The sequence below is a fragment of the Macrobrachium nipponense genome, chromosome 35, assembly GCF_015104395.2.
Source record: "Macrobrachium nipponense isolate FS-2020 chromosome 35, ASM1510439v2, whole genome shotgun sequence".
Taxonomy (NCBI): domain Eukaryota; kingdom Metazoa; phylum Arthropoda; class Malacostraca; order Decapoda; family Palaemonidae; genus Macrobrachium; species Macrobrachium nipponense.
The window spans coordinates 62,750,435-62,774,510 of NC_061096.1; the positions used below are offsets into that span (position 1 = coordinate 62,750,435).

The following is a 24,076-nucleotide window of genomic DNA, read 5'->3' on the forward strand; positions in this document are numbered from 1 at the left end:
GGCACCGTAATTTCTTCAGCGCAATCGAATTTTCTTAAACTTTCAGCCACGGCCCAGTGGTGGCCTGTCCTATAGCGTTGCCAGTTGCACGATCATGGCTAACTTTCACCCAAAAATAATATTAAAAACTATTGAGGTTAGAGGGCTGTAATTTTGTATTTTTGATGATTGGAGGGTGGATATCAACATACCAATTTGCAGCCCTCTATCCTCAGCCATTCTTTAACCTTTGAACAAAAGGAACTGGTCATATATATTAATCTGTATAAATAGTATTACTATATATATTATATATATACATATATATATATATATATATATATATATATATATATATATGTATATATATATATATATAAAGGTTTTTGCCACGAAAGGAAAAATGAAAAGCGAGATAGCCAAGCACTTTCGGTCTAGTGCGACCCTTTACTCAGTTGTGCCTGAGTAAGGGTCGCTCTAGACCGAAAGTGCTTGGCTATCTCGCTTTTCATTTTTCCTTCGTGGCAAAAACCTTTATTTATACATATCATCACGTTTTATATACTTCGTGATGAAGTTATTCATATATATAATATATATATATATATATATATATATATATATATATATATAATTTAGACATCCAAACAGACCTTTCAGAATTGACAAACCACACGCTCAATTCTGTAGGAGGCGGCTCCATCCAGTTCGTATGATAACCCCTAGAGGGCACGTTGGCACAGTGCGCAAATTTATAACAAAGGCACAATGACCATTGATCCGATTCCCAGTTAGAAAAATTGCCCCCCGAAATAAAAGTCATTGATGAAAAAACGACAATAAATATTTTTGTGTTCACACGAACATATAGGGCGCTTGTTTGTATCAAGTCCGTGGTCAAGTTAATGACAGTATCATGAAGTCCCATAACTTAACATGGGGGGGGGGGGGGGGGGGTGGGGGGGGGTGTGTTGATGGCTGGGGAGGGGGCGTCCTGTATAATAAAAAAAAATTGTTCACCACAATCCTTGTATGATGATTGATAACTTCTGTTTCGCCGAGACCTGTCGTGACTCTTTGGAGGAACCGAGGTGAAAATCATCATAAATTTCAGTCATCCTTACTGTCTTTCAGTGCTAACCTTTTGCTTCGTTCCCAAACTCGTAAATTTGCTCTGTTTCTATAGATTCAATGCGGGCGAGACGTGGTTAACTATTATCGTCCTTTTGCCCTTTCAGTGGCGTTCGTGGTAAAGATGGGCGTGGAAATTATCGTTCTCTTTCATCAGAATAGGAGGATGTTATTGTTCTTTTTAGTGACATATTTTTTTTTGTCTTTTTAGGGAGGAAGGGGTGCGGGATTTCAGAGAAATTTTTCATGATTATTATATTATGTCGACGTTGTTCTTACTTCCCTCCTCGAGAGCGTTCAGCGGGCTTTCCGCCAATGTATATATCTTGTAATATCATATTTTATGTACTTTTGTATTTTGTGTTATATGTCCCGCAAGAAAACAAATCGGGTTTCGCCGACCCACTTTTACACTCTCGCGGGTCGGAAACCACATTTCCGCACGCATACTGTATATTTGAATTTCCCTTACCTGTAATAAACTTACGGGCTGCTCTGTGAGCAAGAGCCCGTGCTGACACAAGGTCAGCTTAATCAAAAACAACAACAACTGTAATAAAGTCAGTACACTACTACCTGCCTCTTTGTCCACACCTCACAGTGTTTCTTTAAACATGAGGTGGAATTTAACAGCTTCAAAAAAGTTAAATTTTCGTAATCGCTAATTGCTAAGCTCGTCCAGCTAGCTGAATTTTGCAGAAAGCTCCATTTTCGTCATCATCATCGTCATTCGTAGCCATTTCGAAGATATGGGTCCTCGATATAAATAGGTAGCTACACTTTATCATTGTTTTAACAAGTTTTTCGCATTTTTAATTAGAAAAAATACTGCCAACGTTATAAAACCTAAATACATCTGCAACTGTCTGTATTGCCAATTTAATCATTGTAATATGATTTTATTTTGATAAGCGGGTACGGGTTTCCAATGAGAAAATCAAACGAATATTGAAGTCCTCGGTGTAGTTCGTTTTCTATAATGCCTATGATATATAGAAAACGATAATTTTATTGTGGGACACTTAGCAAAAATACTATGGTACCTCGGCTGACAAAGCTTTCATAAAAAAAAGAAAAAAAATCAAGATTGTACGAAATTTCTTCGTTGTATTTCCGGGGATAATGCAGTTGGAAATTAAAACCACATTTTCTCTATTTTCCGAGTTTTATAAAGTTTACGGAAGCTGGGAATCCCAATTTTTAGTGTTTTAAAGTAATATATGCCAGAAAGAGCGGTCTAAAGTAGAAATAGAACCTGGAATAATTGAAATTATTTTAACGTGTTGTTGGACACTTGCAACTAACGAAAAATATTATGCCTCTATGCTTGTGCTTGTATAATAACTAAAAAAAACACAGTTTTTTTAATTCTGTAGGCTAAGAAAGTGTAGGTCTTTGCTTTAAAGGGATTTGAATATAAATTGAAATAGTTTCAATCGAAGCTTCCAATGTCATTCTGTAACATGATTTTACATGGCATATCTACGAATAACTTTGTTAAGTAACGTTTACTGGTCTAATAATATATCTTTAGTGTTTAGTCTTTGTAATATGCAACGTCTACTGGTCTATATCTGGGTTTTGTAATACAATCACCACAGTATCTGGCTTTCATACTGTTATTACAATCAGCACTGTCTTTGGGTTTCAATACTGTTCTTTTTTTTTCAAATCAAAGTATCACGTATTTTATAGCACAATTTCATTGTTTCACTTATTATTTTCTGCGATTCTGTAATTCCTCTGACATAATTTTTGAGCTGTTTTACCTCATTTACCATAAGACTCCATTTTATTTTCTTTACGAACTCCTTTTTTTTTCCTTGCCTGTGAAAGATGGCTACACATAGCTACCTGTATCTTTATCCCTTGTATAGGTAATATAAAGATGTGCATGTCAATAAAATAAAGGGTGTCGGTTGCATTAATTGATTTGTTAAAATGCATTGAAGGTTACGTTTGTTCTTTGTCAATGACAGATTCACGTTCATAAAGTAAATCAAGGGCTGCGTTCAGTAGTTCATTGCAATCATTAAAACAGTGATGAATTAATAAATCACTATTAAAACATCAAGAAGCGTGTGAGTGCGAGGATATATGTAGTTCCTTAAAAAAACTTAATCACAGACTCCTGGGTCGACACTCGTACTTATAATAATGGCCACGCCTGTCTCATTCCTTTTACTGTCCCCCTGTTCATATTCTCTTCCTTCCACCTGACTTTTCACCCACTCGAACAATCGTTTCAAAAGTGCAGCTGCGAGGTTCCCCTCCCCCCGCCCCCCACCCGTTGCATCTTTCAAACCTTCTTGCTGTTAGTTTTGCTTTCAGCGCCGAATGACCTCGTAGCTCCCAACGCTTGGCCTTTGGAGAAATTCGGTACTGTAATATATTCTATCCAATCATCATTTAGCGTTGACATCTCACCCGTTTGGATGAGCCACTGGAATTTGGAAAAAGGCTTTAAAAGGTGAATGTTTTTCCCCAATCAAAACATCGTTTATGTTAGGAAAATGAAGATAAGTGTCTTTTTAGTTACCATGCAAAGCTGAAGTTAATGCAGCAAACGTGTCCCCACCGAATAGTATTTGAAATTTGTTAAAAAAAAAACGTAGAATACATTTGAGTCAAGTTGCAAAGAGACATCTTGAATTGCCAGGTAAAAGATTCATCGAGTATTTTGAAGATTAACGTTACGTACAACACCTGTTATTAAGGGCTGACGAAATACTTCTAATCGCGCCCGTGTGTTTCAAGAATCTTCGAAGGTTCAAAACGATTTCTGACCCTCATTCGTGACAAATCGTCCCGTCGTCGTCCAAAGCAAACCAGGCAACGTCACTGGGGCTATAATTGAGGCTCTAATAGCTTTGTTTTTCTCGGCCCACAGATAAGAAAAAGAAAGGAGGAACGCCTTTCTCGGAATTGGGTGGGCAATTAGAAATGGAAAACGGACGCCCAGGAAAGTCATAATATAATTTCCAGGGGAAACATTTCCACGGGACCATTATGGTTCTGGTCGACGCGGGACAGTGGTTGCTTACAAATGCTCGAAAGAGAGAGACACACTTGAAACTAAAACAATGCGGTTAAAATTGATCGAAATTTTTCTTTTTCGGTTTTTGCCATGACTAGCATATGAATTGACATGGTCTCTCTCCCAAATTTTACACCGTTCTCTCTCTCTCTTCTCTCTCTCTCTCTCTCTCTCTCTCTCTCTCTCTCTCTCTAGGCCTATCTCTTGTTAAATCTTGAATTCATGGTCAAACGACTGCTCACATCCCCGTTTTGTCTTAATAGATTCTGTCGGTGTTACCTCAACTGAGATTATGTTTTTGGTTGCATTGGGTTGTGTCTTGTTATCAGTAGGATTACGCAAAAATGCATGCTTGCACTTTCATGGAGTTATTATCAAAAGATGGCCCTCGTAATTGACAATAAATGACAGGATTTCGGGAAGGGGAGGAATAAAACTGTAATAGCCAAGGGACCCTTTGGATGGTGGGATCCAGGTACACTAAATCAACTGTTTGTACCGTTGTAGATTATAGTGATAATTATATTACTACTGCAGAGAGTTACACTGGGGTGTATGTAAATGTTTTTTTTTTGCGGTTGGGGGGGGGGGGGGCGGGGGGCGGTCTTGATAATTCACTTTTTCTGGCCAATATAAATAATGTTTTTTTTAATCCACTCACTAATTTTTTTTCTATCCTGGGACATACATCAATTAACATGTTTGTCATTGTGTATGTTATTTAAAACCCTTAAAAGAAACTTGACTTAAAGCTTCGTATATATCAAATACGACTGATACTGATAAGGAATCAACACTTCATACATCGAATCTAAAGGTGGTCATATATGTGTTATATATATAACATATATACACGTGTGTAATACACACACACGCACACACACACTCACATCATATACGTATAGATTTATGACTCATATCGATATCGAACCCAGGTCTTTCAAATGCAAGGCAAGAGCGCTGCCAACTGCCAATTAAAAGACCTGGGTTCAATCCCGATGTGAGTCAGAAATTCACTTCTGTTCCACCTGTGAATGTGTAATATCTTTATATATATATATATATATATATATATATATATATATATATATATATATATACGTATATATATATACATATATACATCGAGCTACAATGTCCTTTAATATCTAATTCGCTCTACCTCGGAATTAATATATTTTCATATATGCTTAACCGAAGGGGAATTTTTTTCTCGATAATAGATTTGCCTGGTCCTGGGCGCGGACCCAGGAAGGCATTCAAATCCAGGAACGTCAGTGAAGCTTTTACCTACCCCACCACCGCGATGTATGTATATGAATCACGGTAATGTGATATGACATATATATAATATATATATATATATATATATTAATATATATATATATATATATATATATATATATATATTGTCAGGTTGTATGAGTTGAAACAACCTTGTTTTTAATTGTTTAACTGCCCTCTCTTGCTTAGTGTCGGGAGACGACACTAAACAGGAGAGGGTCCCAGTCTGGTTTTAGAAAGAATAGCAAGTGGTTCATAACAACAACACCTGGTCGACACCAGCGCTGCAGCAGTTTCCTGAGGATCACCTTCTTGTGGGTGATGGAAGCTGCAGCAGTTTCCTGAGGATCACCTTCTTGTGGGTGATGGCAGCTGCAGTAGTTTCCTGAGGATCACCTTGTTGGAGGACGATGGCAATTTGAACAGGTTTGAAGCGTCACTGGGGTGATCAAACTCAATTACTCGAAGAGGTCTTCACTGCATCATGTTTTGGTCACTACTGCTGCTGGTTGAGCAAAAGGCTCTTCTTGTGTTTTGTCATTGTTTTTCTTTATCACAGTCCTCCAATTCGACTGGGTGGTATTTACAGTGTGGGGCTCCGGGTTGCATCCTGCCTCCTTAGGAGTCCATCACTTTTCTTACTATGTGTGCCGTTTCTAGGATCACACTCTTCTGCACGAGTCCTGGAGCTACTTCAGCGTCTAGTTTTTTTAGATTCCTTTTCAAGGATCTTGGGATCGTGCCTAGTGCTCCTATGATTATGGGTACAATTTCCACTGGCTTATCCCATATCCTTCTTATTTCTATTTTCAGATCTTGATACTTATCCATTTTTTCCCTCTCTTTCTCTTCAACTCTGGTGTCCCATGGTATTGCGACATCAATGAGTGATACTTTCTTCTTGACTTTGTCAATCAACGTCACGTCTGGTCTATTTGCACGTATCACCCTATCTGTTCTGATACCATAGTCCCAGAGGATCTTTGCCTGATCGTTTTCTATCACTCCCTCAGGTTGGTGCTCGTACCACTTATTACTGCGAGGTAGCTGATGTTTCTTGCACAGGCTCCAGTGGAGGGCTTTTGCCACTGAATCATGCCTCTTTTTGTACTGGTTCTGGTGCCGGGCATTCGCTTGCTATGTGGTTTATGGTTTCATTTTTCGTATTGCACTTCCTACATATGGGAGAGATGTTATTTCCGTCTATCGTTCTTTGAACATATCTGGTTCTTAGGGCCTGATCTTGTGCCGCTGTTATCATTCCTTCAGTTTCCTTCTTTAGCTCTCCCCTCTGTAGCTATTGCCATGTGTCATCGCTGGCTAGTTCTTTAGTCTGTCTCATGTATTGGCCGTTCATTGGTTTTTGTGCCAGTCCCCTGTTCTTTCTGTCATTCTCCTGTCTCTGTATATTTCTGGGTCTTCGTCTACTTTTATTAGTCCTTCTTCCCTTGCACTCTTTAGCCACTCGTCTTCACTGGTTTTCAGATATTGCCCCAGTGCTCTGTTTTCGATGTTGACGCAGTCCTCTATACTTAGTAGTCCTCTCCCTCCTTCCTTTCATGTTATGTATAGTCTGTCCGTATTTGCTCTTGGGTGTAGTGCTTTATCCCTTCAGTTCTCGTTACTTTGCCTTTTTGTATGTTGACTAGGGCGCATTTTTCTATTCCAAACTCCATCCTGATGTCCCCAGATACAATCCTTACAGTCTGGATTAGGGTATCTATTTCCTTGATGCTCTTACCATACAGCTTGATGTCGTCCATGAACATCAGATGGTTGATTCCGTTGCCTCTTTTCTTGAGTTGGCACCCGGCATCCATCTTCTGTAGTACTTTTGTCATGGGAATCATGGATACTACGAAGAGTAGTGGGGACAGTGAGTCGCCCTGAAAGATCCCTCTCCTGATATTAACCTCTGCTAGTCTTATTCCAGAGCTTGTAAGTATTGTATTCCAGCTGGTCTTTTGTAACCCTACACTTCCTTCTGCAGCCTTTTTGTTGGTGGGGCATGGTGTTTGTCTCCTCTAGGTAGTTGTATAGCCTTTCACCGATGATACCTGTTAGTAACTTCCACATTATTGGTAGGCAGGTGATAGGCCTGTAGTTACAGGTTATATTTCCCTTACTCTTGTCTTTTTGTACTAAGGATGTTCTTCCTGTGGTCATCCATTTGGGTGCATGGTGATTTGTGATACAATGCTGGAGTTGTTCTGCTATTCGTGGGTGTAGGGACTTGAAGTTTTTGAGCCAGTATCCATGGACTTCATCGGGACCTGGGGCTTTCCAGTTTGGCATTTTCTTTAATTGGTGTCTGACTGTGTCTGTCGTGATCTCTGTGAATCTTTGTTTTATTCTCCCTGTTTCTTCTTCCTTGACTTCCTGGAGTCATGTTGCATGTTTGTTGTGTGATACCGGATTGCTCCATATGTTTTCCCAGAGTCTCTTACTTGGTTCGGCTTCAGGAATTTCTTGGTGGTTGTCTTCCCCTCTTAATTGGCTGTATAGTCTTTTCTGGTTGGTTCCGAATAGTTTGTTCTGTTGGTATCCCTTATTCCTGTTCATGTACCGTTGGATTTTATGTGCTTTGGCCTTAAGCCTCTGTTTTACATCTTCTATTGTGTTGTTTAGTCCCCTCTCTTGTACTTTGTATTTCTCGTTGAGTTCCTCCCTTTTTTTCTTGCTTCTTAGCCTTTTTTCAGCCATCTCTTTCAGTTAACTCAAGTCAGATCTCATCACCATGATTTGCTTTTCTAGACGCCTTTTCCAAGGAGGTTGCTGTTTTGGTTTCTGTTGGTGTTGGTGTTCGGATCCCCATCAGTTCTGCTACTAATCTTGCTCCTGCATATGCCAAGTTATTTGTTTCTGTGATACTGGTGGTGTGTATTATGGCCATTATTTCATTGACCTCACTTGTTTTCTCCCTTAATTTCTTGGTGTTGTAGGCTTTCATGGAGGGGATCTTTGTTCTCTCTGTATCTGGCTCCATCCATTGTCTAATCTTTTCTACCCATTCCGTCCTCTCTGTTACTTCGTCGGTGTTTCTTCGTGTGTCGTTGTTTGATACCTTATCATCCCTGTCATCTTCTGTGGCATCGTCTCTCAGTTCGTCTTCGTGTAATTCGTTGTCGTGTGACATTTCCCTTTCCAGTTCTTCTCTTTATGTTGGGGAAAGCTAGTTCTTTTTCTTTATGTTCCTTACTTGGTCTGCTAGCCTCTGCTCTGTTTGGGGGGTGTTATTCCTCTCATTCCAGATGTTGACCAACCTTCTTCGATATCCTCACTCCGTCGGGTTGCTTCTGATATAGCACCTCTATATTTCCTTATTTTCTTCTCTTGTCCATTTCTTCCTTTGGTTTGCTTCTGTAGCTCCAATCTCAGGCTGTTGGTTACTGTCGTTGTGGTGGTCAGTTGCTGGATGACGACCTCCAAGTACCTGACCGTCTTCCCCTCCAATTGGGTTGAATACCTGGCTGCCGGACGAAGCTCCTCTGTTGCCAGAGGTTCCATTTACGTCGTTGTCGTTTATTCCTTCATTTGCTAACATCATAGCTGAGTTTTGCTATTTAACCCATAGCTGGACCCTACCCCATCAGGGATAGGTACTCATTTACAGCTGAGTAGACTGAGGAAATTGTGGTAAAGATCCTTTCCCAAGGAATCAACGCCGAGGAGAGCGGTCACCCATCCAACGACTGACCAGCCTCAATGTTCCTTAACCTGTCAATTGACGGCCTAACCCACTCTGCCACGGCCGCCCCATTTATTTTAGTTATTAATTGAATTATTATTATTTGTTATTATTATTCTTATAAAAAATCCTCATAGTAGCACGAGTCTTTAAATGGAGAAGCAAATCCATAGTTATGTAAATGTACATATATTTAAATTTAAAAAACAGCTATCCTTGCTGTTTTTTAAATTTAAAATATACGTACATTTACATAACTGTGGATTTGCTTCTCCATTATTATTATTATTATTATTGTACTTAGGAAGTTTTTAATAAAGTATATTAATATTAATATTAATATTATTATTAATATTAATATTAATTAATATTAATAATTAATATTATATTAATATTAATAATTAATATAATATGATATTGATGTTGATTGTTTGATGTTGATGTTGATGTTGAGTGATGTTGATATTGATATTGTTATATTATATATATTATATATATATTATATTCTTAATATTAATTATTAATAATTAATTAATAATATATATAATATAATAATATTAATATATATTATTATTAATATTAATATTAATATTAATATTAATATTATTAATATATTGAGCAGTATGTACCTCTAGTTTATCATTGACTGATAGAAAAGAAGTTAGAGCCCTGTTTGTGTTTATTGAAATGACCGAATTACTGTCATTGCTTATTATGCTACTTAACTTTGATTTATGTTGATAACCATTCATTTGTTTCGCTGTGCATTCCAAAAACCTGGACTCATAAAGTATGTAAAATATTTATATAAAATAAACTAGGTTAAGGTACTTTGGTATTTTCTTTAACACCCACCCCTTTGGTTGTTACAGTTCGTCAGTCCATTCCAGTCCTATTTTGTTTAGTGTTTTATGAACCTGATCCTCATGAAAGTAAGTTAACATGACAACATATATATATATAATATATAATATATATATATATATATATATATATAATTATCTAATAATATATATAATATATCGAGCTACAATGTCCTTTAATATCTAATTCGCTCTACACCTCGGAATTAATATATTTTCATATATGCTTAACGGAAGGGGAATTTTTCTCGATAATAGACTTGCCTGGACAAGGGCGCGAACCCATGGATCCTTTCAAATCCAGGAACGTCAGTGAAGCTTTTACCTACTACACCACCGCGAGAGGTAAAAGCTTCACTGGCGTTCCTGGATTTGAAAGGATCCATGGGTTCGCGCCCTGGTCCAAGCAAGTCATTATCGAGAAAAAATTCCCCTTCGGTTAAGCATATATGAAAATATATTCCCCAGGTAGAGCGAATTAGATATTAAAGGACATTGTAGCTCGATATATGTATATGAATCACGGAAATGTGATATGACTTATATATATATATATATATAATATATATATATATATACGATATATATATATATATAATATTATATATATATTTAATATATATATAATAAATTAACGTATATAATATATATATTATATATATCTATATATATATATATATATATATATATAATTATATATATATATAAATTAAACATATATAATATATATCAATGCATTTGCCAAAGCATTGCAGAGCACCGAAGAAAAACGGTTTTCACCGAAAGCAACATTTTTCGAGCTCTTGGTCGATCCGATACGAAAGGCCTTTATTTTATTTTTATTTTTGTTTCTTTTTAGAGCTTCAAAACAAGGCAATAACCGATAAACTCCTCTAGACTACCCGAACAGTTATTTCAAGCGAAAAGACGCCTCATGCTTGGGCTGAATGTATTTACTTGCACATTCAGCTTGTTTCGGGCCTCGTGTAACCCATTGCTGCTTGCATCCACACGCGAAGGTTTACTGCATGGTCCAGTAATTATTGTTATTTAAAAGGCAGTTTTTTTTAAGCAGTTTTTGAACTTTTTTTTTTAACGAGGCAGTTATTAAATTGTTAAACCAGTTTGTTTTTACGAGGCAGTTTGTTAAACCTGTTTTTTGTAATTTTAAGAGGCAGGTTGTGTATTATTTTTTATTTTACGAGGCAGAATGATTTTTGTAATTGAACATTTTTTGTCATGATGGATGACATTTTTCTTGATAATTTGATCGCTGTTACGAAATAACCATTTAAGGGAACAAGTCAGGTATTACGGTTGCTAATCAGTGATGGCTAACTTCACTAAATGAGAGTTCCATAATATTGATACAGTACGGTACTATTCCAAAGAGAGGCAGTCATTGCAAGCATGCGAATCTTTACGGTCCGAAAACTCCAAAATTAGGTACTGTATATATACACACTATATATATATATATATATATAATATATATATATATATATATATAGATAGATATATATATATATATTAGATTTATATATATAGATATATATAATATATATATATATATATATATATATATATATATATGTATGGTATATATATATATATATATATATCTATATATATATATATATATATATATATATATACATACATATATAATATATATATATATATATATATATATATATATATATATATATATATACATACATATATATATATATATATATATATATATATATACATATATATATAATATATATATATATATATATATATATATATATATATATATATATATATATTACCTGCTAAGTTTTCATAATTTATCCAATGTGCGAGAGCGTCTACTCAGAGAGAGAGAGAGAGAGAGAGAGAGAGAGAGAGAGAGAGAGAGAGAGAGAGAGAGAGAGAGAGAAATCGTTGTTGGACAGGAGTAGCTAACAAAAGCTAGTCTGTGGAAGACATAATCTTGTCGTCTTCCAACGTTTGTTGTATGGTCGACGAAGCCAAGGAGATAAAATGCGAGTATTCCTTATGAAACCAGTCCCACGCTAAGCCGATTGGCAGCCTTTTCCCAGCCCGGGGAAGCCGATCCAGATGAAAGTTTCACGCGGATCTTGTCGCCCGAGTAGTGACATAAGTACTGGAGGAGAACGAGAGGTAAAACAGAAGATTACTACCGCCTCCTTCTGGTTCGGTAACTATCAGTTTATGTGAAAAATGGGGTCACATTTAGTACCCTTGGGTATGAACATAAGAGCACGAATAAAACTGAATGTCATAAACAAGACATAATCATAGACAAAAACATAAATATAAAGGCGGAACCAGTCCGCGGTAGTAGTCTTCAGTTTTACTAGATGAGGCACCCTCCTGTAATGACTAGAAAAAAAGGGGGGAGGGGGGAAATTAAAAATTAAGTTGGAAAAATATTTGATTAGGTTAAAAAATGTCTGATTTTTTTTATCTGATTAATAACTTTTTTTGTTCTTTTTCTTTTCATTCGTATATATCAATGTTACAAAAATCCACCCTGCTGATATTGAGAGGCGAAAGCCCCTTTTCTCCGTCCGCCTCTTAAAGGCCTCCTCCCTTTTAAGCGAAGGACAAAAAAAAAAAAAAAAAAAAAGAAAATAGCCCAGAGCTTTTGTCTCTCTCACAACAACTCTCAGCCCTACGACTTTGCCTACATTGGGACGGATCGGCTCCCTTTTATTTCACTTTGTTTGTTCTCCGGAAAAAAAAAAAAAATCTTCCTTCGTGGTTTTGTAGAAAACTAGGGATATCCGAATTACTTCTCGCGAACTGAGTTGTTTTTTTGTTTGTGTGTGTGTGTGTGTTTTTTTTTAATTGTCCTTGTTGCTTATATTTGTGGTTCAGTGGAGGTGTTGTGAAAGTGAAATATGATCTGAATAAGCGTTAAAATTGGTCGTCCCATTGATGTGTAAAAGTGTGTAAGTCACAAACTCAAGATTCGACCGATTTTATCACCCTCTCATTTCATTCTTTTGCAGGCTGCGGAACTCTCTGCATTCTTCAGTTTTCCCCTCGGGATGAAGAACCTATTGGTCAGCTTGATCGTCTCCACAGCTACAAGGTAATACACAATTTTATTTAGCTCTAAATGAGTAATTTGTTTATGTATGCTTTTTGTAATGAGTACACTTGTGATGTTGATAATTTTATTCAAAAGTAATTTTCTTTCATGATATATATTCGAAAGGGATTTGAGTGGTCCAGAAATATAAGATGACAATGAGTTCCTTGTAGAACCTGTTATTAATTGGTTATTTTCTCATTTGCTATTATTTTTTCATATGTATAATTCCTTTTCTGTAATTATTTAACTATACCAAGTCGGTTATCTACTAAACTTGTTCCACATAATAATAATAAATAATATAATCTAATAATAAATAATAATAATAATAATAATAATAATTAATAATAAAATAATAATAATAATAATAATAATAAAAAACAAAAACGCAGAGAAAAGTATCCAGATGAGGGAAATCGTAAATTCACCTCCATCTAAATTTCTGGGTTGTATTTCAGGCCAGACCATTTTTATAGGGTTTTATAGGGTCCCATTTATTAACGTTATAGTCTGGGACATGTTTAGATTTCTAAAAATGATGTTACGGGTTATTTTATCGTTGTTCCGTCGTTCCTTCATTGTTGTTTTAGTGTCTGTATAAATTATGTTGTTTGGCTTCATTGTTGGATGACTAGATTAGCATTTTTACGAGTTCTGATATGGTATTTTTTTTAAGTAGATGTTGAACATCTAAGGTTCATTGTGTTTAATAATGTTACTATAATTTAGATGAAGTTTAGCATATTTCTCCTTGACGTCCCTTTGATATGATTGTGTATATATATCAATTATATACATACATACATACATACATATATATATATATATATATATATATATATATATAAATATATATCTATACTATGTATATATATATACTATATATATATATATATATATATAAATATATATACTATACTATGTATATATATATATATATATATATATATATATATATATATATTTATATATATAGATATATATAATATAATAATATAATATAATAATATAATATATCTATGTATATGTATATATATATTATATATATATATATATATATATATATATATATATATATATATATTATATATATGTATATATATATATATATAATATAATATAATATATATATCTATATGTATATATATATATATATTATATTATATATATATATCTATATGTATATATATATATATATATATATATATATATACATATATATATATATTATATATATATATCATATTATATATATATATATATATACATATTATATTATATATTATATATATATATATATATAGTATATGTATATATGTATATATATATGTATATATATATATATATATATATATATATATATATAGATATATATATATACGCATATATATGGTATTTTACTGCTGAATAGTTTGTAGCTCAAACTACTAGACTTTGGTAACTGTACGTTTAAAAGTTTTAGACCTTTCTTGGCTGCATGCACTGTAAACTTTATCTCTTTTCTTAATAAACGCTCCAAGAAGAGTTCTATTGGAGGACGAAACTGTTGGGCATTTTCTGAGACATAGCATTTTCTTTTTCTAATGTGTAATACAACTGAAACACACGCGCACACACACACACGCACACTCACACACACACACACACACACACACACACACACACATATATATATATATATATATATATATATATATATATATATATATATATATTTATATATTTGTATATATGTGTGTGTTTGTGTGTTTACGTACACACACTGTTATATCTTCCTCTCGGAAGAACTTCCTGGGTCAGGTCAGGTCAGGTCAGGTCAACAAATATTTCAGAACAGCGGAGACTTCCGCCCCACGAGATTAAATTTGAAGGCTGCATACTGCAAAGCACTCGAATGATTGAAATCAGTAAAGAATGAATTCATCTTTATTAGTGGTTTTATTATATAAGATTTGCTTGTAGGAAATGCAATTTTTTTTTTATTTCGCAATCATATAGGTTATTTTATGTAGTTATCTCTTGGCTAATTTCGGTGCCTCAATTGTAAATCTGTAATTGGCTATAAAATTATCGTATCTACTCATATACTAGAAAAAAATATTTTTTTAGATTGTCATGTGACTTTGATTGTTATATTGATAATTTTAATCGTTGCTTCTAGTCATAAACATCAATACACTTCTCAAATTCACTTTTCTCTTAAATTTAAGATGGTATCAAACTATCCTCTTCGTAAGCAAGCAATTTAAAGCCTTTACCATATTACACATAATAAGTGTTCTGTGTATGTGTTAGAGAGTATGTTTGAGAGAGAGAGAGAGAGAGAGAGAGAGAGAGAGAGAGAGAGAGAGAGAGAGAGGGAGGTAAGACAGGAACTTCTTTTCATTTCCATTTTCTTGGTTGGCTGCAGAGAGAGAGATGGAAGGAGGAGAGAGGAGAGAGAGAGATTAGGAGAGGTTAAAGACAGGAACTTCTTTGGAAAATTTCCATTTTCCTTGTTGGCTTGCAGAGAGAGAGAGAGAGAGAGAGAGAGAGATAGAGAGAGGAACTTCTTTTCATTTCCATTTTCTTGGCTGCGGAGAGTCTACCAAAAACAGGCAGGCCGACCCAGAGAGCTGTATCGTCGTCCTCCGTCAGATTCTTCCATTGGAGATGGGTAAAAGCCCTTTCCATCACGTTATAGATTCCTGTTACACACCGCTATGGTTACCAATCCATCATTCTCTATCTTTTGAAAGGATGGCCTTCCATCTACATCCTCCCGGGCTCCGTGGATCAAAGAGGGGAGAATCCTTCATGCGTCTGGCGTGCCATCTGAGAGGAGTCTGAGGCGAAAGAGATTTTAATACGCCCCGAAGAGGGGGTGCGTTCATTGCGCCCCAAGCTCTGCGTTTCTTTTCGATTTGAATCTGTTACATATGTTACAGATATTTATAGGCCCCCTTTTTTTATAACATAAAGGAGAGATTTTCCTTTAAAATGAAAAGATTTCGCATCGTTATGCATTCATAATCTCGGACATTTCAAAATCAGCACGCTGAAGTTTAATTTACCGTGCTCTCTGAAAGATTCATATTACACAGTACTTGTTTCTAAGAGGAAGAAATAAATGCATTGATATTCAAAAAACGGTATTAATGTTTTTTCATCGCTTTGACTTTGTCTTGATTGATCCGAAGAGTTTTACTTTCTGATTGTAAAATGAAATTAGTTCCTTCTTTAAGGAGAGAGAGAGAGAGAGAGAGAGAGAGAGAACAATTTCTCCCCCTATGATCAAGTATCTGATTTGATGAGGTTTGTTAAAACGAAAACCCTCACTACTACCGGGATTCTTTTCAATAACACCAGTACTGCTTCAACGGGAGGAGCCTCGATCAGGATTATTCTCATTAGGAAAATGGATGTTTTGCAGTGTCTTATCAGTTGCTGCTTTTCCCTCGTCGAAAGTAGTAGTAGCCTTTGGTGCGAGGATTGGCGATGTGTCAATAGTCCTGACTCCTCCTCAGCCAAGGTCGTCCGGATGAGCGCCCTTAAAGGCAACTTGTCTGAAACGAAGGCCGGACTCGCAACAACACCACCACAAAGGTCAGCCTGTCTACGCCATAAGCCTTTCTCCTCTTTATCTCCTTTTGTCGGTTGCATCTGATTCCTAACATCTCTTGGAAGATCTCTCGGAGTAGTTGCTATCCTTGCGCGCGTCATGTCCCTCAAAGATTTGTAAGTCTTTCGTAACCTGTCGTAACCTAGCTTTCTGGGATTATTGACTTTTGAAATCAATATCCAAGTTTGCTAAATAAGACCTCGTCACAAATAGAGAATCAAGCACTTAAGAGTTTAGACAAATTATTGACGAACATCGATGATACTATAATGGCTAATTTCAACATGGTAACACCCTGGAAAGTACCGTGAAACGAACAGAATTGACAAACTGAGGTAAAGTTCATTTTCGCTTACTTAGGGAGTAAGCCTACAAACTACTTTGTTGTTGATGTTTTGGTGGGGGGCGTGGGTGGGGGGCTAGGAAAGCCTAAAAAGGCCTTAAAAAGGTGTTTAGCGTTGAGTTAAAGATACAGGATTTTTTGGGTAGGATATTTAGGATTTATTTATTTAATAATGAAAATGTAAAAAATAATTTGCATGTTAATAAAATATAGCATATTTATTTCAATTTTCGTTGGTGAAAAAACGCTATATCTGACCGTAGATTTTAGCACGCGCTCCGAGTAAGCTGGAGGTCTACTCACACCTTCTTGGATCCTCTACACGTACTCTACTGCCCTTACACCTTTAACGACCACTGATTGTTATCTGTTGACAATCCTAGATGAAAAAATCGACTTAACGTCACAGGTTATGTAGAGCTGCTACTTTTCAAAGTAGCTTTTCCAAATTTAGACATTATAAAAATCTCAGGAAAATGAATAAATAAACTGCTTTGAGAGCAAAGACCCTTAGAGAAGGTTCCCTCAATATCTATGAGGTGTTTGTGTGAATTTCATTTTACTGAATTAAATCACAATAGCATTTTTTATTTTCATTTCGAAAACACCTTTTTTTTGAAGTGCGAGATCAGTATTAAGTTACTCCCCCATGAAGAAAGTATGAGCATATATTGTGACAATAATTAACCAATAACCGCCAGTGTTTTGTAAGGGACCTGAATTGTTGACCTTCTCGTCCTTTTGATGGACCTTTTATCTGAACTGTATATTCCCAACGGCTCACGTGAGCCTAAATACGTGCCTGTGATATCCTCTTAAATCAAACTTTTGCATCCAAAACAACTTTGTTGACATTTTCTCACGGCTACCGCGACATTTAAACTTTGCAACTGACTGTAAGTGCTCGAGTTCGCGCATTTAAAATTTGATATGCTCCATAGTTTCAAATGCATTTAAAGATTCATATACTTCATAGTTTAAAGGCATTCAGAATTTTATATCCTTCATAGTTTTAAATGCATTTATAATTTCATACGCTATGAAATGAATTTAAAATTTCACACCCTTCATAGTGTTAAATGCATTTAAAATTTCATACGCTATGAAATGAATTTAAAATTTCACACCATTCATAGTGTTAAATACATTTAAAATTTCATACGCTATGAAATGAATTTAAAATTTCACACCATTTATAGTAAATGCATTTAAAATTTCATATGCTTCATGATTTTAAATGGATTCAAAATTCTATATCCTACATAGTTTTAAATGCATTTAAAGTTTAATATCTTTCATAGTTATAAATTCATTTAAAATTTCATATCCTTCATAATTTTAGACGCATTTAAATTTTAATATCATTCATAGTTTAAAATGCATTTGAAATTCAACATCCTTCTTAATTTTAAATGCATTTAAAGTCTAATATCCGTCGTAGTTTTAAAGGCATTTGAAATTTAATATCCTTCGTAGTTTTAAGGGCATATAAAATTTAATAAGAGTTTTAAGTGACCGGCATCTGCGTCTCTCTTAGGTGTTCTTAGTAAGATTAGATTTAACAGGATTAACGTTGTTTCAAGTCTTTAGGATTGTCTTTAATAACATTTCTTTCATTATTTCGTAGGAAAATACGGTAAGAATTATGACCTGCAGCTAAAGAGCTGTATTTGATATTCGAATTATATCAGTAAAAACATTAATGCCGTGGCTATCTCGTAGTTTCTGCCCCGTTGCATCGAATCGTGTTGAAATGTTATGCTCTGTCATTTGACGGAATTTCCATATATTCATCATTGTGAAAATGGACACAATTTCATTTTAAATACACACACACACACACACACACACACACACACACACACACACATATATATTATATATAGACATATCTATCATACTAATAATATAATATATATATTGTTACGGCTCTGAGAGAGGTCCGCTTCAGGTTCGATATGAAATAATAAAAAAAAAAATTTCAACACCAACAGTTGAAACTGGGGATACGAATATAGAAAGAAACACTAACACAACAAAGGTTTTTATTTACAAGCTTACTAACAAAGGTAAATGCAGAATGGTATCTCCTATTTACATAAAAAAGATAGAATCTTACACTGCATGAACTGGGGGAACAGTGAGGCAATTAAAATATTTGCTAGTCAATTTGGCAATTTGAAGCGATGGCTTCTCAGAAGGAAAAGGTGATTGCAGACGTTCCTCTTGACTCTGTATTACAGAAAATAGTCTACTTGTAAGGCAAGAACTCTCCAAAACCTCTAGCAGGACCTTTTCTTCTCTGAAGTCTGCTCAACATTGATAACACGGTAGTCCACTCCTGAAGACGACTAGACCAGTATCCAAACCAACTCTCGAACAACGTTTTCTTCTGATCCTTCATCGGTCCATTTCTCTCTTATCTCTCACGGATGATCTCTGCTGCTGCTGATCTCTCACCGATAATCTAGATCTGTGGCTCTTACTGAGGATATCTCTCTGTGACTGACTGGAGTGTCTCTTTTACGATCTCTTCCTCTCTCTCTCTCTGCTTCGTCCGTCGTATTTATAAACGGCACTCTGGGGGGCGGAGCCTACGGCGAGCGTCACAGACTGGCGAGGGTTTCCGGAAAGTTCTTAGGTGAATCTAGATGAGGTATTGCTAGAAATTGTGCATTTCTCCCGCCCACGTTAGGCGCGTGTTGCACTCCACAACACACCCGACAATTCCAGAACAGGCGCCTCCAACACGGGCGCGAAAGCCTCCTTGCTGCCGAACTTCTCAAAAATGCGTTTCTCCTTTCCTTCATCTTTCTTTGCTATGAAGCAATTACCATCACACGCCCCCCCACCCCCCCAGAGAAAAAAAATGAAATCAACTGATTTTATTTTTTTCTAAAGAGGAACAAGAATTAAACAGCAGGGAACAATTCTGCATAAAGCTTTAACCCAGTCAAACACGCATGCTTCTCCACACACACTCACTCATTCTGAGAAATCTCTAGAGAGGCTATCAGCTAATACATTATCCTTTCCCTTTATATGAACTATCTTCAGGTTATAATCTTGTAATTCTAAACTCCAACGCATTAGACGTTTATTCTTGTTCCTAAACCTCTCCAAATAAACTAACGGATTATGATCAGTATACACAGTTAAAACAGAACCGCTATGTGCGTAAATCTCAAAGTGTTGCAAGGCTCTAACTGAACCAAACAATTCCTTTTCAATAGTGGAATAGTTCTGCTGCTCTTTATTCAGTTTCTTTGAATAATAGGCAACTGGGAGTTTCATTCCATTCACTTCTTGTAACAAAACCCCCTCCTACGCCAATATCACTGGCATCGATTGCTAAATTAAATTCCTTACCAAAATCGGGTAATAATAGAACCGGCTCGTGAATCCTTATAGCCTTTAAACTTGTTGAAGCTTCCACACACACGTCATCAAATACAAAACTGCGTTCTTTCTTAACAGATTAGTTATGGGAGCGCTTATTTCCGAGAAATTTGGTACGAATCTACGGAAATACGAAACCATTCCGAGAAATCTCATGGCCTGCTTTTTAGTTGTTGGGATGGGAAATTCACAATAGCTTCTATGTTCCGATCCTTTGGAGAGATTTTACCAAGACCTACCTTATGTCATAGATAAATAATAGAGGCTTTCCCAAATTCGCACTTCTTTTAGATTAAGGACGAGAGGCGCTTGGTAAGGGCTCTCAAGACTCTCGCCAAAATCCTTACATGATCCTCCTAAGTCTCTGAAAATATCACAAGATCATCTAAGTACACGACACAGTTGTTGATGCCATTTAAAACTTTATTCATTAACCTTTGGAAGGTACTGGCTGCGTTCTTCAAGCCAAAAGCCATAACTTTGGGCTCGAAACTACCGAATGGCGTTATAAAGGCGGATACTTTCCGGGCTCGTTCACTTAAAGCTACTTGCCAATAACCTTTAGCCAAATCAAGCTTTGAGATGAACTTAGAATTCAGATTCTATCTAAGCAATCGTCAGTCCTGGGCAAGGGAAAATTACTTTGCTTCATTACACTGTTTACCTTTCTGGAAATCAATGCACAATCTATCTGATCCATCTTCCTTTTTCACTAGAACTACCAGGGAACTCCATTCACTCTCGCCAGGTACTATCAAAATCATTATCTAGCATGTAACTAATTTCCTTCCTCACAGATTCTGCCTTTTCTGGGTTCAGACGATAGGAGCTTTGCCTAATGGGTTTTTCGTGTCCTGCAACTCAATATCATGTTCTAAAACATTGGTTAGGCCTAGTTTGTCACTAATAGTTTCAGGATAATTCACTAAAACATTACATACTTCCCTCACCTTTTCCTCTTCTAAACCCTGATTAAAAACTTCGAAATTCTTAAGCACCTCAGAGTTTTTCTCAAAGCTAATCTCTTTCTTTTGGGTGACACCGTCCACTACAGGCATGGGGCGTTCGTTATATTTCTTGAGCAAATTTACATGCGCCACTTTGCATCAACGTTTACAAGCAAATAATCTAAAAACGTTTAACCCTAAATACTATTAAATAATTCAGATTCCCCCTCTTCTCTAAAATCGAAAAAAAAGTACCTTCGAAACTTATATGATAAAGAGGGACCTTCTTTCTGGACTAATACTAAAACTTTATCTCCTACACAGAGATGTCTCTCCCTTCGCTCTAGGGTCATGCTTTCATTTAGTTTCCCTTGACTCTTCCTCTCGTCTCCTTCGCTGTTGCCAAGCATCCCTTAAACTGTTTTTATAATGCTCTAGATTAGTGATGTAGTCCTCACCACCTTCTTTATTCATTAAGTTACATTTTAACATTTCCAAAGGACCTTTAGCGGTGCGGTGTGACTGAAAACAAGCTCAAATGGACTAAACCCGGTTAGTGTCGCTCGGTGCTAACCTTAAAGCTAACAGAACGAATGGTAACTTTTCTTCCCAGTCGTGCTTCGAAGTTCTTACACAATTTCCGTAAGCAACTCTTTAACGTTTGATGAGACTCTCCACAATGCCTTGTGATTCGGGATGATAAGGTGTGGAAGTTACGAGTTTGATGCCTAACTCTTTCATTCTATCCTAGAAATATTTGGATACAAAATTACTACCATTATCACACTGTATAGTACGAGGCAGACCAAACTTAGAAAAATTAAATTCAACAATCATTTAACTACGGTCCTCGCGTTGCCGCTTCTTACGGGTACCGCCTCGGATAGCGAGTTAGTCTATCAATGATCGTCAATAGATATATATTCCCTCTCTTACTTCTAGGCAAAGGTCCAACCATATCAATAACTACATTCTCAAAGGTTCGCCTACCTGAAGGAATATTACACAATGGAGCTCTGGGTATTACTTGATCGGTTTCCCGGCAATTTGGCCATTCATGACAGCTTAAACACATACCTCTTTACATCATTTTTCATTTTAGGCCAAAGTACGCCCTACTAATACACTTGAAAGTTTATTTACTCCCAAATGTCCTTGCTCATCGTGTGCTAACTTCAAAACTAGCTCACAGCTTCCTAGGAACCACTAATTGTTCGGTGATTTCCTTTAAAAACCTCCTGACTTCGGTCGAACATAACGACACAAAACTTCGTCCTATAAACAAAAAGTTTCTTTACACACATAATCGAGATCATCATTCAGCTCACATTCAAAAATTCGGGTTAGTGTCTCATCCTCTTTCTGCAACTTGACTAGCTCATCCTTATCCAAAACGTTAGAGCCTAATTCATCACCGTAACTAGTACTAGATACTGGTACATTTACTACGTTACTCTCGACAGCTACGCCTTCCCCTTGGCTATCACTGTCAACATCGATAGAGTCGGTCTCTCAGCCAAACTCATGCTAAGATCAACCTTGCTAACCTCTATCCCACACGTTCGAATCACGAACTTACTCACGTTCGAAATCCCACGAACTCCCACTCTCGTTCGAATCCACGAACAAATTATGACCGTAGTCTACGTCTGTATCTAAACCCGACCTAGTTACTACCATTTCAGCACTGGAATATTCCTCACAACAGGATTCACATTCTTGATAAAGCTAAGTCGTTACCAACAATAATGTCAACGCTTCAACGGGCAAACTGTCCACAACGGCAAGTTTTCACTTCTCCTGGCACTACCTGACTTTCTAAATTCAACTTCTACAAAGGACAAAGAACACAAGTGTTAGGAAATCCACCTAACATGACTTTCTCTTCCATATTGATTTCTGACCCTGTTTCGGCAACACTCACCTCTGATCAGTGAGACAGCAGCACCTGTGTCTCGAAGCAAGACTACTTCTCTCGAATCTACTCCTCCAAGAGAGAAACTACTCCGTTCCGACAGAAATTCACCAAAAACTTTCCTAGTTTCTCTCATCACAATTCGTTCCTACTTGATGAAAGTTAACTAGAGAACACTGGTTTCTTCACCGTCCTTCCTTACTACTGCACAATTCCTCGCTAAATGCCCTTTCCCATTACATCGAAACAAGTTAATTCTGAGCCACTAGATGCCACTTTACTCTTACAAACTTTAGACGTATGACCAGTTTTTCAGCATGTTATAACAGGAATAGTCACTTTTACTCGACATTGCTATTACTAGGACTGAAACCTTTACTGCTTTGTACTCTACCACCAGATGAAGGATCATTTCGTTTCTTACTAACACTCAAATTATGAGTTAGACTATATTCGTCAGCTAGCCTAGTTGCTCCTGCAAAAGATACTTCTCGCCTATCCTCCATATAAAAAGCTTTAATCTCAGGAGATACGTTATCTTTGAAGCTTTTTAACAACACTAAGTTCTTCAAACTATCAAAATCCTCAACTTAGCAGAAGTTAACCAATCAAAAAAAACAGCCTTTCTAACTTCTCACCGTATTCTACATACATAATATTTTCTCCTTTCTCAATTTCTAAATTTCTTACGGTATGCCTCCGTACTATACCTATACTCGCTTTAATACAGTTTCTTTCACGCTATCGTAATTTTCACATTCCTCCTTAGACCGTCAA

The 24,076-nt window shown here is 36.1% G+C and overlaps 1 long non-coding RNA gene across 1 annotated transcript in view; it reads left to right on the forward strand.

The window, feature by feature from the left end:
- LOC135208864 (uncharacterized) overlaps positions 1-24,076 on the forward strand; it is a 70,946-nt gene that overhangs the window by 26,321 nt on the left and 20,549 nt on the right. Inside the window, exon 2 of the long non-coding RNA XR_010313230.1 lies at positions 13,009-13,091. This is a non-coding gene — a long non-coding RNA (uncharacterized LOC135208864). The remainder of the gene's footprint in view (positions 1-13,008; positions 13,092-24,076) is intronic.